General features: G+C 40.7%; 1 protein-coding gene across 1 annotated transcript in view; it reads right to left on the reverse strand.

Annotated features, from left to right (window-relative positions):
* Positions 1 to 16,472, reverse strand: part of OTUD7B (OTU deubiquitinase 7B) — a 54,290-nt gene extending 37,818 nt beyond the window's left edge. Inside the window, exon 1 of the mRNA XM_055312658.1 lies at positions 16,176 to 16,472. The gene's annotated coding sequence lies outside the window, so the exon portion shown is untranslated. The remainder of the gene's footprint in view (positions 1 to 16,175) is intronic.
* Between the last annotated feature and the right edge of the window lie 2,476 nt (positions 16,473 to 18,948).

An 18,948-nucleotide genomic window follows, 5' to 3' on the forward strand; every position in this document is an offset into this window, starting at 1 on the left:
TGCTGAGCAGGGAGCCCCACAGGGCTTAATCCCAGGACCCTGAGATCATGACCTGAGCCAAAGGCAGACACTTAACTGATGAGCCACCAAGGCATCCAACATGGGATTTCAATAGTCTTACCAACCTCAAGACTATTTTTTTAGTCCTCTGAATACAGAAACCCTTCTCTATTTGAATGAACTGCAGGAGGCCAAGTTCAGTCCAAGAGTCCTCACTCACATATTCATCAGAAAACTGGGAGAAAAAGAAAAAAAAAAAATACTCCAACTGGTATGACCACATTACATTAGCAACACATTACTCACCATGCTACAAGAAAGCACTTGCAAGTGGGCAAGGAACATTCTGGAAGCCAAGGAAACAAAAACTCTCCCAGTCCTCAAAACACAAACATATCCACATGCCAAAGCAGGTCACACTGTCCAGTTTATACCCAAGTATGAGTGAGTGGAGAGGGGGTGGGAGAGAAGAAGGAAGAGAGGAAAAGCATTATTGGGCAGGTGTGCTTATCAGCACCAAGATAGATTTCTTTCTTGGATTCATGGAGAACCTTTTTAAACAAAAAAATACTAGGCACCATACCTATCTATAATTTGATTTATTTAAATAATCACAGAGAACATGCAATATATGTAAATGGCAGCATGTTATAGTGGTTGCATACATTCCCTTTGGAATCCACCAGATCTCTATGTAAATCCTACATCTGTCACTTTCTTTTTTTTTTTTTTTTAATTTTTTTTATTTATTTACGATAGTCATACAGAGAGAGAGAAAGGCAGAGACACAGGCAGAGGGAGAAGCAGGCTCCATGCACTGGGAGCCCTACGTGGGATTCGATCCCGGGTCTCCAGGATCACGCCCTGAGCCAAAGGCAGGCGCCAAACCGCTGCGCCACCCAGGGATCCCACTTTCTTTTTTTTTTAATCTGTCACTTTCTTGCTGTGTGACCTCAAGCAAATTATTTAACTTCTCTGTGCCTTAGTAGGGAATTCATCTGATAATCACTGTGGTATCCTCAGCACCTTCAACAATACCTATATATCTTGGCTGAATTGATAAATATTTTATTAACACAGTAATAAATATGAGATGAATTAATCTGTAAATAGGTATAAAAACATCTACCTATCTTATTGAACTGTTATGAGTATTAGGTGAGATGATATATCAAGTACTTACTATATATAACTCATGGTAGGGTCTCACTATTAAATAGTAAAGTTTTCTTCCCTTTACTTCCTAGCTGGATCATAAGTCATAATAGAAGAGACATGGCAAAGATTAAAATGGGGTAAGCATTGTAGAAGCCAAGCCTTGCAAAGCGTTACTACTAGGGTCCTAGTCATATTATCCAGGAATATTTCATCTTCGCATATGAAGTTAAATAAAAGACCCTTGTAGTAGGTACATAATAAATGTTAGTTGATCCAGATAATGCTATTGTGAGTCTTCAGGTATCTGTTACCAGTCAGATAAAAGCCTGGCAGAATAGGAAAAGGGAGAGAAAAGGAGAGGGAGGGAAAACAGAAGGCAAAAGAAGTGAGACTGAGTCATAGCTTAAATATACCAGACTATATATTTAAAAACCAAATCTAAAGGATTTTTTAGAAGGCTATTTAATCCTCTAAAAACTTCCCATTAGCGTAAACACTCTATTGATTCACATTATTTACTGACCATTTTAGGTAATAAGATCTATGTACGTAAATTGTTCTTAACTGCTGACTGGGTGGTAAGCTTGAAAGATTTAGGCCCAAACTCTCCTCCCTTTACCCCAAAGAGACTGATGGAGTCTTTGAGGTTACCTCACCTGCAGCCTGTAACCACAGCAACCTGCAGATGAAAAGATATTTCACCTTCAAAATCAGGGGTGGGAGAGTGTATAGAATTACATCTAAAATCTGAAGGGATCTTTTTCCTTGACTGCGAAGAATTGAATGTCAGAAGAAGATAGCTCTAAAGAACGCCAGTCTCTTGTTGCATTATGAGCTGGACAGTATACACATGTAGCGTCTGAAAATAAGGAGAACCTATGAGAACTGAAACAGCTTGTGGGAAACCTCATCATAATGTGGTCTGCAACTTCCTATTTCACTTACCAGGCATCTCCTCTGTGTATTTAACCACTTGACCCACCTCCTCTTAAGCAACAGGATATAATAGAGCACTGCCAATAGTCAAAAGAATGGGCTCCACATCAAGTTCTATTAACTTAGGAAGTGTGCAAACTTAAATTATATATTCAGTACTGAGAATGTTGGGCTAGACTCAGTGCTCCTCAAAGGCCTCCACCAAGGTATCACTTTGGAGAGTCTATGTATCAGAAACCAGCCAAACCAAGCTCCTCTACTGCTATAACCCAGATTGAGAACATGTGCATTATTACTGTCCACCCTTCCTATAAGAGCAGTTATTAAATTCTATTTACTTTTCTTCAAATCACTGGAATCTCTTCTCTCTCCCATTACCATCTCCCCTGTAGAAACTCCCTCCCCCCAGACTATTATAACAGCCTCTCTACCTGGTCTCTCTTCTTCCACTTCACACTGGAGAGCTGAAATCCATTTTCCTAAAATACTCATTTACACATACAATCCTTTGCTTTGGGGTTTTTCACTGTAAGTATAAACCAAATTCCTCTGCCTGAGATTTAAGGCCCTCTCCGATTTACTTAACTCTACAATTTTATTAATCTAATTGTTTGTTGGGATGCCTGAGTGGCTCAGCGGTTGAGCGTCTGCTTTTGGCTCAGGGCATGATCCCAGAGTCCCAGGATTGAATCCCACATGGGGCCTCCTGCATGGAGCCTGTTTCTCCCTCTGCTTATGTCTCTGCCTCTCTCAGTGTGTCTTTAATAAATAAATAAAATCTTTTTTTTTATTTTTTTAATCTCATTGCTTGTCTACTTGCTCTACCCTCAAAACAAGGTTGGTTTAGTTCACTGTGCTCATGCCTTGAATGCCTTCTGAAGTCTTTCTTCTCTTAAGGTCTAGATTAGCCTAACTATAAAATTTTTCCCTACTCCCTCTAAACTTCTATATAATTCCAGAGGACACCTGGCTGGCTCAGTTGGTAGACCATGCAACTCTTGATCTCAGGGTTGTGAGTAAAAGCTCCACGTAGGGCATAGAGTTTAGCTAAAAAAAAAAAAAAAAGAAAAAAAAAAGAAAACATTCTATGTAATTCTGTACAACTGTACTCCTCACTTGACACTTAGTACCCATGACTTCATATTATTTTTTATGCAAATAATTCAATCTTCACAACTAATGAATAAGGTCTTCATGACTCTGTTTCCTGAAGCCTAACTTTTCAGAGAACAAATATTTAATAATATGCTTACTGTTAACAATAACTACTACCTTGGACAAGTCTAACTTTCTAGGCCTCATTTTCCTGACCTAGAAAATGATGACAGTATGTAAACTTCCTTTCAGCTCTAAAATGCTGTATGATGGTATACATACTACACGGTAGTTTGTTTCTCACATTTTTTTCCTATATAGGTATTTATATATATGTGACTATATCCCATTTAACACAGAATGTAAATCCCCAAGGGCCAATTCTCCTATTACTTGTCTAGTTTATTTGCTGGGTAACACTTCCTTGGCATCTCCTTAGAGCATGTTGTCCAAATTCTGGTACACAGCAGGTATTCGGTAGAAAGGAATTTATGGTCTCAAGCTGGCAGCAAACATCAAGAGAAATTTGTGTAGATGATTTTTTTATCTTAATTTCCATAATGAACTAGCATATTACAAAAAACTTCAAAGATGATATGAGAGAGAAGGAATTTAAGGTTTGTTAAAATGAGAGGTCACCTTGTGCCAAATAGCTAGGAATTTATTTTAGGCACAAAGAAACCAGGATGCAGCAAATATTAAGTCTAACTTTCTATTCTCAGAATTCTGAGGAGTATGAGAAGTCTTTATCCCTTGTCATCAAACACAGACTAAGTATTCTTCATGTCAGATAATTTTGTCCTTAGTACAGACAGAAAATTTCAGAAAATGAATAGTCTAACACTTGGCCAGGTAAGCTCTTAGTTCAAAGAAGACAAAAGCAAATACAAAGGAATTTATAAGAGCAGATGAATTTTTAAAATAAGAACTTGCTGTCTAAAATATTTTTGTTAGCAATGTATTTTATGTCTTTCTCAGTTCTTCATATGAGACTACCTTCACGTAAAGACCAAGACTTCCTAATACTAAAGTATTAGGCTCAGAGTTTTCTTTTCCTTCAATGTCAGTTATTAATGATTCAAAAGACAATAGTAGAGCAACTCGTTTAAAATGACCCTGACTTTTCAAAGAACTATTTTAGAGCACAAAGCTGATACTTTCAAAGCTGAATTCTATACATGATATCTTCCAAGCAGGTATGTGGCCTGGATACAAGTCTGATATAGTTAAGGTACAAGGAAGGGTTGTAAAGACTTCTTTTTTTTTTTTTAAGATTTTATTTATTCATGAGAGACACAGAGAGAGAGAGAGAGAGAGAGAGAGAGAGAGAGAGATACAGGCAGAGGAAGCAGCAGGCGCCATGCAGGAAGACTCGATCCTGGGACCCCAGGATCACACCCTGAGCCAAAGACAGATAGATGCTCAACTGCTGAGCCCCCCAGGCGTCCCTTATAATATGTCTCTTTTCTTTTTTCAAAGATTTTATTTATTTATTCATAAGAGACACAGAGAGAGATGCAGAGAAATAGGCAGAGGAAGAAGCAGGCTACCTGCAGGGTGGCTGATGCAGGATTTGATCCCACCACCCTGAGATCTTGACCTGAGCCAAAGAGAAAGACTTCTAAGCCAGGTTTTGAAGGATGAGAGGAAACAAAGCATATTTAAATGTTTATACCTATCCTCATTTTTCCATTCCTAGTCCTCAATCCCATTCCATAATATCTGCTAACTCCCACTATCTTTTTGTTTTTTAGCCCCCACCCCATCCCTGCCCTGGGCTCCCTTAAACGAAGAACTGTTTGGAGCACTACAAAGTAAGAGTCTGGTGCCAGGAGCTAGGGCTCATAACTTCTTTTCCTGTTAAGTCTCCAAATAAAATCAAGGGCCACAGGTAATTTTCTCTTCCATGGTTTTCCCCACCACCAGATCTCCCTTATCAAGACCGAAGAGGAGACATTGGGATGACAGGAAGTGCAGGGTGAGGGGACATTTACTCAAAGAAAGCGTATGCTCCTTAAAGGCAATTCAATCAATTGTATGTAGCTACTGCAGCAAAAGTCTTAAATACAGGCTTATTTCCCCCAGTATATTCTGGCCTACAATCCTTACCTTCCCCGTACAACCTTACCCATTACATACTTAATATGTGCTGAAAAATACAAACATTTTACTAAAAACTTGAGCTTAAGATAACTACAAAAGAAAACTGGTTGCAAATTAAAGTTCAGAAATGTGTTTTAGAATTATAAATGGATTTAGGATTATCCACTTCAAAAAGGTCGATGATAATGTTCTGCAAAATGCCAAGAGAAAATCAAAACTGGACTATAAGATTTAACCATACAAAACTGCCAATATTTGACTGCTTTTACCTACAAAATTGTAATTAATATAGTTTCATTTAATATTTAATTTCCACTTGGCAGGGAATGGAAAAGCTTCCGTGAGGCTGAAATGATGTTATATTGGGACCGCACCTCCCAGAATTAAAAAAGCTTCAAAACATTCTACTGAGATACAATCTGGTTTCAATAAAAAAGGCAAGTATTAAAAGTATACATACATACATATAGATGTATGTACAAATGTGTATATTAGGCCCTCTTCTTTAGGGCCCTAAGAATTCCTGGTTCTCAGCAGTGTTTATTAAGTGAACAGAGAGGCTGCTTTTTCTCAACACCAGTATCCCATCTCGAGTGAGGGTGTCAAGACCTTGATGACAACAGCAGAATTTGATAACCACAGGAGCACACTGCCTCACAAATGCCATCAGGATCTATTCCCAGGAATATCCTCATTGGATGATATCACCAATCAATTCCCATTTCATTTCTCAGGGAATGTTTGCTCATCTGCAGGAAGTTAGTCTTGATTGCTCCTGCTATTTATGAGCATTTTATTTAACTTTCAGTGCTGAATGTTTCTTTACAAGCTCTATTTTCATGGGGACCACTATCATTCTCATAATTAACAGTTCATCAACACAAAGGATTGTCTTTATTTTTTTAGTTCATTAATTAACCATTTAGTCACTAATAGTTACTAAATGCCTACCATGTATAAGTTACTGTGGCAAGCCCCAGGAGAGACAGAAGATAAAACCAACTTCTGTGCTGTCAGGGAGTTCATAGTGTAGTAGAAATGGCATGCTAAGGGCACAAATAAACAAAAACACAAAAATATACAACTACTACCAAACAAGTATGAATAAAATGAGAGGAGAATTCAGAAGTGGGAAAGATCATATCCTGTTGGAGAAAAAAAAAAGTCAGGAAAGTTTTCATGGAAGATATAGTTTAAACTGGGACTTTGATGGGTAGGATATTTTTCAACAGGACAAATGAAAAGGGCATTGGAGGAAAGATGCTAAAAGATTAGATGATTACGTGCATTAGATCTACATGAAGACACATCTGAAAAACAATATTGAGGGGAAAAATTGCAAAAGGATACATACAGTACAATTCCATTTATGTAAGGTTTCAAATCTACATGTTGTTTATGTATATTATATGTACCTAAAATACTAAAAAATAAAGTATAAAACATGAAATTGAATAATAGGTAGCAAATCAGGCCAGTAGTCATTTCCCAATAAAGAGGAAAGAGGAAAGGATGCAGAGTAGGGCTCAGCTATATCTAACATTGTATCTTAAACAGAATAAGAGATCTAAAACAAATATGACAAAATGTTAATATCCATAAAATGTGGGTTATGGGCAAAAAAATGTCTTGGGGTTTTTTTTCCCTGGACTTTTCTAAATATTCAAAATATCTCATTATTCAAAATTTAGAAATTAAGAAAGGGCAGGTGACTGGAAAAACAGTGGAGTCACTAACCCAAAAATAATGATCAGGATTAAGACGCTTTCCCTAAACTTTCAGGGAACACTTGATTAGTCTGGCTCTCAACTGAACAGGATCCTTCATCCCTCAGAGTGTGCACAAAAGGCAGTCAGAACAGGGTGGGGGGAAGGCTAACAGATACAGACAAGAAGGAAGTTTTTATTGCCATCCTAAATCAGATATCTAAGGAGAGTGACAACCATGCTCCCACACAACATAAATGCCAGTATAACCAAGTCTTCTCCCCCCCCCCAAAAAAAAATAAGCCAAGGAAACTTCTAGTTACATAGGAATTTCAGATAAAGACTCACTGTGAGTAGTTATTCTGTGCCTCCTCTCTCCCTTCCTCCCCCTACAAACACTCACAAAAACAAAATGTACCCTTGCCCACTTGAGAAAGAATTAAGAATTGGCAATTCTGTTTAAGTGGACAGTTTCCAAACCAAGGCCCATCTCTGGAGATGTGGACAGAGCCCAGAGAGGAGGGTAAAGAAATCACAACTCAGTTAAGTTTGGGGGAAGACTTATCAATGGAAGGTACCCATCCTTCCACATCCCCTGTGGCCCAACCTTTCCCAGGGGAATCTAAGAACCTCTAAGATATCCTTCTATCCTGTTCTGTTCTTCTCTAACAAAATGAAACACAAAACCCAAACCCTCATTTAGCACTTTAAACCCAAACAATTTCCCTTCACAAAAACCCAGTGAAGGGGCACCTGGCTGGCTCAGTCAGTAGAACATGCAACTCTTGATCTGAGTGTCATGAGTTCAAGTCCCACGTTGGGCCTACACCTTACTTTAAAAAAAAAAAAAAAAAAAAAATATATATATATATATATATATATATATATATATATATATATGAACCCCCCAAAATTTAAAAACACAGGAAAGGAAGATTTAGAACACAAGTATAATGACAAATCTTGGTTTTTTAGATAAATATCCTTTTTGTGGGTAACCAATTTATCCAAGCCTATTTCCTCTACCAAAGTTTCACTGGCACAATCTAAAATTAAGTTTAAAAGAAAACAACTTGAAGGGAATTTAGCAAGAGAGATAATTACACCTGCACACTCAGTAAATACCCTGACATTCTTCTACATCTGAATCATTGCAGATGAATAATCCTAACATCCTATTCACTCCACTCCAGGGCACCCAACTGCCCCAGGTCAAAAGTCCCTATTCCCCCAAAGTACTCTCAGAGCCGATCTTCTTCAGTCAGACCTGGGAAAAAGCCACTGTTCACTCTGCACTGGTAAAAATGACAATGGGATGGAATGTCTTCTAGCACAGTGCACTGTGGCAGGATGTAACAAACACCGGAATAGGACGTCAGGGAATCAGAGAGGTGAAATGACATTTATTAATCACCAACCACATTATAGCCACTGGAGATTGAATTCCAGACCAAGCTATTACAAAACTACTTCTAAGATCCTGAGTAAATCTCAGGTATGCCCTCTGAAAATAAACAAGGTAAACTAAGAAACAGTCCCTGTAGTCTCTGATTCCATGAGTCTACAAACATGATCACTCAGTAATCAATGTGTTACTGTTAAGCATAATAAACACACTTTAAAAGCCTTTTGCTTTTGTTCCTCTCCAACGCACCCTCTACACCACTGACAAAACAATCTTTCTACAAGTTGAAACTTACTTTTTCATCCAGTGCTTTAAAACCCTGAAATGCTCATCATTTACTGCAGCACAAGCTAAAGCTGTCCATGATCAGCCTTACCTACTTCACCAGACTCATCCCTGCCCTCCAACCCTGTCCTCCAGCCAAAATAATTAAAGTTACCTGAAGAAGTCTGGCTGTTTTGTTCCTTTAAGCTTTTGTTCATGCTGTTTTCTCAGTCTGAAGTGTACTTCTCCCTGCCTTCTGTAGGCTACACCCTTAACTCATCTTTCAAGACTCATCTCAGATGTCATCTCCTCTGGGAGGCACTTTCCAACCTCTGCATGCCCAAGGCAGAAATGACCTTTAGACCGCTACTTATCTCCCTACATAACTTCTGTCACAACAACTACTACACACTTCATATATCTATATATTTATGCATCTGTCTCCTCCCCCTGGATCCATAACTCCTTGTAGGTTGAGAACTTGTCTGACTCATCTGTTTCCTCAGTGCCTACCTAAGACAGTGCTTACAAGGTAAGAGACGTTCAAGGGATGTTTGCTGGAGTTGGGAGGAAAGGAACAGAAAACAAGAAAGGACAAAGAAGTCAATTAAGATGGCCCAAAGAGTGTAGAATAATTGAGTTTATCACTACCATTATCTCTGGCCTTTTGCTCTTTCCCTAAACTCTAGTCTTCAGAGAGCTTATTCATTCTCTTGGCTACAGCTACCATATCCATGTTGATGAACTGCAAAACCACATTTCCAAATGTATTAACCTCTGACTCTACTCTCCACCAGCTATGGGCTCATCTGTAACAACCGGTTCAGCTTTTACTTGGGCATTTCATTGCCACTTTGTATCTCAAACTGAACTCATCAAATTCCCCTACAAAATGAGGAAACCTTCCTAACTTCCCTATCTCAATGTCTCAGAAACCCAAGCTTAAAATGTCATAGTCATACTTGATGGATCACTCTCTTTCATCTGCTACATCCAATTCCCACTGACTTCAACTTTTTCCCCACAATCTTTTTCCCTCTTTCTCTCCTTATCCCACCTCCTTCAACTTGAGCTCAGGTCTCATCACCTTATCCTTTTTCCCTCCTCGACCACCTGTTTCCTACTGTAATCATATTACTGTCCTCCTCAAAAATTCGCAGTGGTTCACTATTTCCTATCATTTAAAATCTCAACTTAAAAGCCTGCCTTTTGAGACCCCTCTAAAACATAGCTCCTAACCACCTCTTTCACTACTATTCACTGCTACTCAGCTCAGTCTTAATCACTGCCCCAAGAAAACCCAAGCCTGGTCCAGGCTTTTGCTTGATCCCTCTCAGCTCCAAAATGAAATGATTTTGTTGTTATTTGGTTCATCTTCACCCCTTGTACCTGAGACAATTTTGTTTACTTTTTCAAGATCTGGGATAAGTTACAATTCCTCTGTGATAGGAACTGAGTGCCGTTCTCCCCAAATATATATGGTCTGAGGTCTGTACTATACAAGCAATAATACGATTTCTCATTTTCTTCCTTTTGTCTGGCATAATAGAGGCTCAATAGGTATTCACATCTTCCTATATTTCTTACTCCCAGCTAGACTGTAAACTCTTCAAGGGCACAAAATAGTCATTTTTTTTAATCCTCTGCAGTACCTAGCATAAAACTAAACTCAAAGCAGGTCACTACGGACGCCTCAGTGGCTCAGCAGTTGAGCGTCTGTCTTGGGCTCAGGGTGTGATCCCGGGATCCAGGATCGAGTCCTACATTGGGCTCCTTTCAGGGAGCCTGCTTCTCCCACTGCCTGGGTCTCTGCCTCTCTCTCTCTCTCTGTGTGTGTGTCTCTTATGAATGAATGAATAAATAAAATCTTTAAAAAAAAAAAAAGGTCATTAAAAATAAAAGTTCAGTAATTTTTCCTACCCAAAACTATGTCTTAGAGAAATAGAAAAAATGAGACATAATCCTAAAAAACACACCTGAAAATAATCCTGAACTAAACTGTATAAATTAAGATTCCTGACTTCCACCTCTGATTTCCACTCAAAAATACTACAAATCTCCTGACTCAAGAAGTAAATAATAATCCTGTGCTCATGACATCATAAGCACATAGTTTGGTAATGACTGTGAGAAGGTGGGGGCAGGGAGGGTAGGCAGGGATGAAGGAAAGCAAGTCAACTCAAAGAACAAGGTCGGAAGAACAGGCATGTGATCTTTTGTTTATTAAATGTGGACACTGCTCCTCATTCCTTTAATTTTTTTTTAATTGGCCAGATTTTCAAACAAGTTTACTTTAGGAGGAAAAACCTGATGGTTTTTTAGTGGAGTTACTATCTGGAAGAGCCTCTACAAAGCCAAGTCCTTTGAAAAGGCCACCTTCATCTTCAACAATGCAACATGACACAATAGGATTCCTCCAGATACTGTGATTGAAGACTCATTCTGGCTACAACATAGGCATCATCTATAAATCGCTCTTAGGCATAAGGCATACAGCCTAAGTGGCCACACTGGACCTGCACAGATTTTGAAAAGAAACTGGTCTTCATTAATATATTCATATAGCCCTGTCTTAATTATCAATAAATGGATTATCCAATTTATAGGATTTCTGAGGCATAATCTTTAAACAAAGTTTGACTGTTCTTCTACGTCATCAGTATAACCTCCTCACCATCAGGTAATATAGGCTTAGAAATGCAAATTCATTTCAACATCAGTATGATCCTCAAAACATTAAAATGAATCTGGCTTTAAAAATAATGATTTTCTAACCAAGAAATTTCCATATTAAGTTTTGAATTACTTATACTACTGTTCACTATTATAGCAGAGATAACTGAAAGTTAAATGTACTTAAAACACAATACTTCCTTACCATAAACTATTGAGGATAATCCAACTAGCCCACAAGCGCATAGTACAATTTGAGACAGGTACAAGCAAAGCTCAGCATAGTTAGTAAGACGTATGACCACAAAACTTCTGCAAGGAATCCTATGTCTCCTAGATGATCCCTTTAGGCCAAGATGGTCCAGAAGAGAAACCAAAGAGTTACAATGTACCGATGCCTGCCTGATTCCTTGTCCCTGAGTTCCTGGACCAGAAGGCTCAATACTTCTCATTAAATCTATTCTTTGTTCAAGAACCTACAATGACTCTATTGACCCTTCCATCAACACCCAACAGTCTGGCCTCTGAGTCCCCTCCACCCTCTTGCCTGCTCTACCCATGACTTGACCACCCACATTCTCTCCAGTCCCTCTCATTTATTCTCCCAACAAACACAACTTAGTCATTCATACCATCACTGCATGCTGCATTCTATACTTTCTGCCTGGAAGATCTTTTATTTTCTTCTACTCTTAACATAGAATAGCTATTCATTTACTTGAACGCTCACACATATTTCAGATAAGGATAGACAAGTAAATTGTCTAAGATCACATAGTCAAGATTTGAACCAAGTCTGTCTAAATTCATTGGCCATGCTTCTTTATGACTCTAATCCACAGCCTCCAAATCCATTGCAAATTTTGCCAATTCAGATATCTTCCCTAATTAATCTCACAGACTCTTTGTTACTTCAAGTTTTCTAGCCTTTATATACTCCATTTATAGCCATTAAACTTGGTTTTGTTTATATGTTATGCTCTAAATATTAAAGCTTGTAATAGTGTGCCTTCCCATTTATATAAATCACCTTCCACAACCCTATCCCTGTCCCAGGGGCAAGGAAACCTGTCTTTATATCTTTTCTATCTTCCCAAAGCCTGTCACTGGAGATTGGAGAGAGCTTTATCCACAAGAGTGCTCAATCATTATGTAGCCAGGATTTCTTACTTCACAAAACAAAATGCAAGGGTGCCTTGCATGGCTCAGTCCACTGACCATATGACTCTTGATTTCGGCTTGGGTCATGATCTCAAGGGTCTTGAGACTGAACCCCACATCAGGCTCTGTGTTCCCCGTAGAGTCTGCCTGAGATTCTCTCTCCCTCTCCCTCTGCCACTCCCACTCATGCTCATGTACACTCTATCAAATAAATAAATCTTTTCCTAAAAAAACCTTCCGTCATATCAAAAAATCAACTGAGTTCTGACATTCCTAAAACTGCCCTCCATCTATATTCCAGCTACACAGATTTTTTATATCTTTTTTTTTTAAAGATTTTGTTTACTCATGAGAGACACAGAGAGAGAGAGAGAGAGAGAGAGAGGCAGAGACATAGGCAGAGGGAGAAGCAGGCTCCATGCAGGGAGTCTGACATGGGATTCGATCCCGAGTCTCCAGGATCACACCCTGGGCTGAAGGCGGCTCTAAACCGCTGAGCCACCTGGGCTGCCCCAATTACACAGATTTGAATTACCTGAATTTATCAGGGACTGTTGAGAAGATTTCACAGCTCCCAAATTTCTATTGGGAAGACACTGCTGAAGCCACACTTCAAAGCACGGTCTCAGGATTTTCCCTTGATGGGAGAATGTTTGGGGTAAAAGAGGAGGTGCTCTTTACAAAGAGCCTCACAAGGATCTGCCAGGATCCTTAGCATGCTTTTTTTTTTTCTTTTTTTTTTTTAAGAGAAGTAGTTTTTTTTTTTTGTTTGTTTTGTTTTTTTTTTTAAAGAGATCTTATTTATTCATGATAGACATAAAGAGGCAGAGGGAGAAGCAGGCTCCATGCTAGGAGCCCGACATGGAACTTGATCCCAGGACTCCAGGATCACATCCTGGGCCAAAGGCAGGCGCTAAACCACTGAGCCACCCAGGGATCCCCGATCCTTAGCATGCTTAAGCATGCTTGGGAAGCTTGAAAACTTTAACAAGTGGCACTTAGTGCCCATAACAATCTGAAAATTTATTTTTAATACTGTTTTTAATCATAATTCACTGGGTTACATATACTGAATCTCAAAACCCCAAACAATGCCTTCTGAAAAATGGCAATAGTGCTAGACTATTAGGCTGCCCTATGCTATTCCTACTTATTCAACTGCTTCAATCCCCATCCCCAGCCTACCCCACCAGCCACCAAATAATAAATGCAGGGGAGGTTGATATAAATAGAAATAAATATACTTTCTGAATGGAAGTTCTTTTATCTTCATAAACTCCTAACAAAGAATAACTATTTAATTTGCTTGACTGCTCATACATATTTTATAAATAAGGATAGAGAAGTAAATTGTCCAAGGTCACATAATAAATGCCATAATCAAGATTTGAACCAAGTTCTATCTAACTCCACAGGTCATGCCTCTTTATGACTTTAATCCACAGCCTCCAATCCTATTTCAAATTGTACTGATTCAAAAATCTCCCCTAATTATCTCATTGATATAAATAGAAATTTCCAGACATCAATAATAATTGGCATAAACTGACTCACAAATTAAGACAATTATTGATAGTCGACAAACTCTGGGTGTGTGTGATTTTTAAAAATTTTATTTTTCCCTCCAAATTAAATCTTTTTTCAGTAGGGGTCCCCAAAAGTAGGAGATTAAGGAAATAAAGCTTCAGGAATATTTCCAAGTTGTTAGTGACCTAACTCCATCAAGTCCAACTAACAATTACCATTCATTACTGTTCAGCCTGCCTTATACAAATCAGCAGACAGCCCTTTTTCTGGCAAAGGTTTACATTCTTCCCCCCACAAGGGAGTCTTTGGCATTAAATGAAAGGGATAGATTGAGTCAGGCAACAACAACAAAAAATTAGTAATAGTTTGGAAATTATCTTCCTTCCATCTTTCCTTCCTGCTTGAATGCATAATGCCCAAAGTGGATATCTGTTCAATTCTAAATTATTCATGTTAATGGATAATTATTGGCAGAAGGGTGCTGATACTCCAAAATGGAAAAAAAAATCAAAAAATAATCTATTTCAGTTTTGGAAGGTCTTTTCAGCATATTTACCTTCTCAATTATTCCTAGCATGAGCTAATATTTGTACTCATTTGTGAGCACTAAGTACATAGTAACTGGCCACTTAACTCTGGGAGGTGCTGTGAGGCATGCGGGTAGCTAGTGAAGTTAGAACAAGACTGGTATTCACACTTCAGAGGAGCAACATCAAATTCATTTATTTTACAGTTCTGTTCAGCCCTCAAAATATCAATAGACTAGCACAGCAGGTTGGTTCCTAAACTTTAAAAGAACTGTTCAGAAAAACAATGAGGACAAAGAGTATAATTGTTTGCCTATAATGTATTCATTTACAAATTATGCACGGCAAACTTTTAATTATAAGCCTAATTCTCCCTAGTCACCCAGCATAAGTCCCTGCTATCCTCACTCCACCAGGAATGCTCTCTCGTTTACTAGAAAAGAAATTTTCCAAATGTTTTTTTTAAATGCAGGATTTGCTATCTTTTTGGACTAGCCTTGCCACTACCTCTTCTTGTCCTTTTCCATCTTATAGATTCTGAAAGACAAAGGGATGTAACCTCCTCAAAGACCTCCTAAATATACAGCATGACAGCCAAGACTGAAAAATTACCAGCTTCTGGTTTTTCTAAAAAGCATTTTACATATGAGTAAAAAAAAAAAAAAAAACCTCAAAGTCCGGCTAATCCCTACTTTTGCATTTATGAAAAGGAAACCCCCCTGAAGAGCGTGGGGGAGACTTTTTCCATATAATCTCACCAGTCCACTTCTTTCAACTTAATTTCTCTATCAGTATCGTGCCCAGAGGAACCACCTAGGTTAGACAGACTACCTAGACAGGGAGGGAGAGAGACAGAGACGGAGAGAGACTCAGGGAGACTCAAAGCTCTGGTCCTTGTGAGCCGACAAGCTAAAAATACGCCGGCCCAGTAAACAAATCCCATTCCATCCCAACCGGAGCCACACCGTTAACCTAGTAATTATGAGAAGAGGAGTGAGATCACGCAGCCCCCAGCTTACTCATCATCAGCTTCTAAAGTTTCCATCGGCTCATGGCAACTTTTTTTTCTCGAGTTCACAAGTCTGCCCTAGAATTTATCAATCAGTCTCCCTCTCTCTCACCCACACACCCGCACACCTTCGCTCCCTTCCTCCATTACTGGACGCACCTCAGTTTGTCTATAGGGGAAAACAAGCTTGTTTTCTCTTCGTTGTACTTTTCTAGAGACTTCACAGTGAACTTTATCCTACTATGGGGGCAGGATAGGGGGCAGCCCGCACGCTCAACCCCCTTCAAACTCCACCATCCCTCCCGGAAAGTCTAGCTAACGAGGGAGGACCGTCCAGACCGCCCGGCACCGCTTGGCGAGGGAGGCCGGGCGCGGGGAGGGGGCCGGGGACGCGGGGCGCAGGTTGAAGGGAGGAGTAACGGGGGAAGGCTGGGACGAAGCAGGCACAGCCGGGGCGCGGAGAGGTGCCGGGAGGCGGTGGCGCCGGGTGGAATATCATCGGAAAAGAGACGGGGGACAGTGGAGATCAGGGGGGTCAGGGTCTGGAAGTCCGAAGACGCGGGAGGGGCGGGACGGACGGGGGAGGGTGACAGGGCAGGGGGCTCCGTTACCCTCACGGCTCCCGGGGCAAGGCCCTAGGCCGGGGCGGAGCGCGGGGCCCGGCCGCCTCTCCTCATTCCTCTGCTGTGACCCCGGGGTCCGGCTGGCCCCTCCCCCGACGACGATGGAGGCGGAGGCGGTGGCGGAGGCTGCGACCGCGGCTGCTGCTCCGCACGGGATCAGAAGCTGGAGCCAGAAGGCACTGATCGGGACTGGCCTCCCCCAGTGGCTTTTTGCCTGCTCCACACCCCGTCTCCACTCCGACTCCGGCGGCTGGCTCGGGATCGGTGGCTTTCGGCAGTCCGGCCGGAAACTAGCGCCAGTTTCCGGCCGGAGCGGGTTGGTGGTGACACCCCAGCCGCCCCCAGGCCTCCGCCCGCCCGGCCCCGCCCCGCCCCGCCCCGCCCCGCCCCGTAGCAGCCCCGCCTGCCGCGCCGTTCTCAGGGCTGCGGCCAGTTTGGCGCCTGCCCCGCGTGTGACCCCGTGTTTTCCTGGCCTGTGTTCTTAAGGCCTCTGATCTGGAGAGTTCTTGAACCGGAGCTGGGAGGGGAGGGAACGGGTAGGCTCTTGAGACTTTGATGTAGAGTCAGTTGGCTCCAGCCCTTTGGGAAGAAGCGGAAAGAGGCAGGTAGTTCTGGAAAGGTGAGAGGGGTGAAAATACTTTGGAAGGAGAAGACCGAAATTCTAGTGACTCTTCACAGTCATTCTGGACTGACCAGAGGAGCATTAACAATGCTGCTACCAGACCAGTCTCCACCCAGGTCTGCAGTCTTCTTCCGTCACTCGTGAAGTGAACATACTTCTCTAAAAACACTTAATACTTGCCCAGCGATAACATGTCTGCCTTAGCGCAATCGGAAAAAGTTGTGTCGCTGTTTTTATTAATTTCTCTTAAGAGCTTTACAGCATAATTCATTCAAACTCATTAAGTCCCTACTATGTGCAAGGTACCGTGCTCCTTGATATTAGGAACACAAAAATGAGTAAGACATAATCCCAGGCATCAAGGATCTTTACACCTTAGTAAAATACAGGAAACTATTATATAAAACAACTCACATGTGTGCTATGTGAGTTACAATGGGCTATGGCTATGAGAACATAAGCTTTAGCATATAGCAGACCTTCCATATTTATTAAATAAATAAAAGGAAGAGTGTGGACTATTTCTAGTAAAGATCCATTTAATCTACTCTTTATGACAAACACAAAATGGGACCAGCCCTTCCTATAATCTGACCAAAGAAATCCTAAATTTCTATTCAGATTCCTAACGTTGTGGCACCTGATCTGCATATTCAAAATGTTTATTGTTTAAATTATGTCCACTAGGCCTCTTTAAAAACAAATACTGTATCACAGCTTTTCCCCTCAGTACTTCCTGAAGTCCTCAGTTTCTAAGTGGAAAGGGTGGAGCATAGACATTTTGGAATTATCCAGCTCGTGACTAGAAGTGGACACCTGAAACAGGAAGCTGCCTAGACAGGCAGCTCTATCTCCTAGGGACACCCAAGGTTTAGTGTTGATTTAGGGCTGGGCCTAAGGCCATACCAAGGCCAAGCAGGTCAGAGTGCCTTGCAGGAGGCACACCCAGGACCAACAGTACAAATTGGCAAGCAGAGCCATTTGGCCTGGACTTCAAGCATGTGAGGACTACAAATTTTGGCTACTGTTCAGTGGCAAATTTGAGGAGGAGAGTAGAGTGAGACTTGGTCATCTAATTAGATTCTAACTGAACTCCATTGATTACAATCACCCCTTGCTAGCTAAATCTGAGGTAGGAGGACAGATCCACAGATGAGGAGCCTCAAAAATCTAAAGTTGACTTGTTTCACGAAAGCCCTCCCAGGAAGAAATTATGCTAATTTGTTGACCCTGTCTTTCTAGCCTTTTTTTTTTTTTTTTTTTAAATGCCCTTCTAGTCTTAACTCCACTACTACCACCTTATTAGAACCAGGTAAAGAGTTCGGAGGCACTCTCCACTCCCATTATAAGACAGACTTTAACTTTTGGCAGTAACCACAAAGTTTCCAAATTTGAAAGCTGGGCCAAACTCAATTAAGTAACCACAAATTTACAGGCTTGCCTGGAAATTTAGGGGCCAGGAAGTGATGGGGTTGCAGTTGCTTTGTGGCTGTTTCTTGCTCTGACCATCCATCACTCATTGTTGTTTGTGCAATTGCTCAATGGGCTGCTTGTTTTGGGTCAGCCCAGGCTATGTGGGTAGCAGTGTGGTCAGCCAGGCTGGGAGCCAAGCCACCTGGGTTCTGGTCCCAGCTCAGCCAGCCCCTAAGCCATTAAGTGACTCTCTTCCTATTCCTATGTGTCAGTTTCTCTGCCTAGAAACTGGGAACCTCTTCTGTAGTGATCTGCAGCCATTTGGGCTGTCACTATGCTGAATGTGCAGAAACAGCTGTCTGATGTTGTCAGCTGCCAGAACGCAGCTGATTATTTTCTGCTGCCAGGTAAAAGAATAGTTAAAAAAAAAAAGTTAAAGCAGAGAAAATTCTACCAGTATACCAGCCACACATCCTCATCTGCATGCAGTACTAAGTTCTCTTCCATCCTAAGGACCTGATTTTATTTACTTATCCTAGCAATTCTAAGGGCTGCTCCAAGGAGTTCCCTGAGCTTTCACTTCACTTTAAGGAAGAGCAGAAAAAAACAGAGCTTTGCATTTCACCAGAAAAACTACAAGGAGAGACTATTTCACCAGAAAAACTACAAGGAGAGACTAAAAAAAAAAAAAGGTTTTTTTTTTATAAATTTATTTTTTATTGGTGT

The sequence above is a fragment of the Nyctereutes procyonoides genome, unplaced genomic scaffold (genome assembly GCF_905146905.1).
Source record: "Nyctereutes procyonoides isolate TBG_1078 unplaced genomic scaffold, NYPRO_anot_genome, whole genome shotgun sequence".
NCBI lineage: Eukaryota > Metazoa > Chordata > Mammalia > Carnivora > Canidae > Nyctereutes > Nyctereutes procyonoides.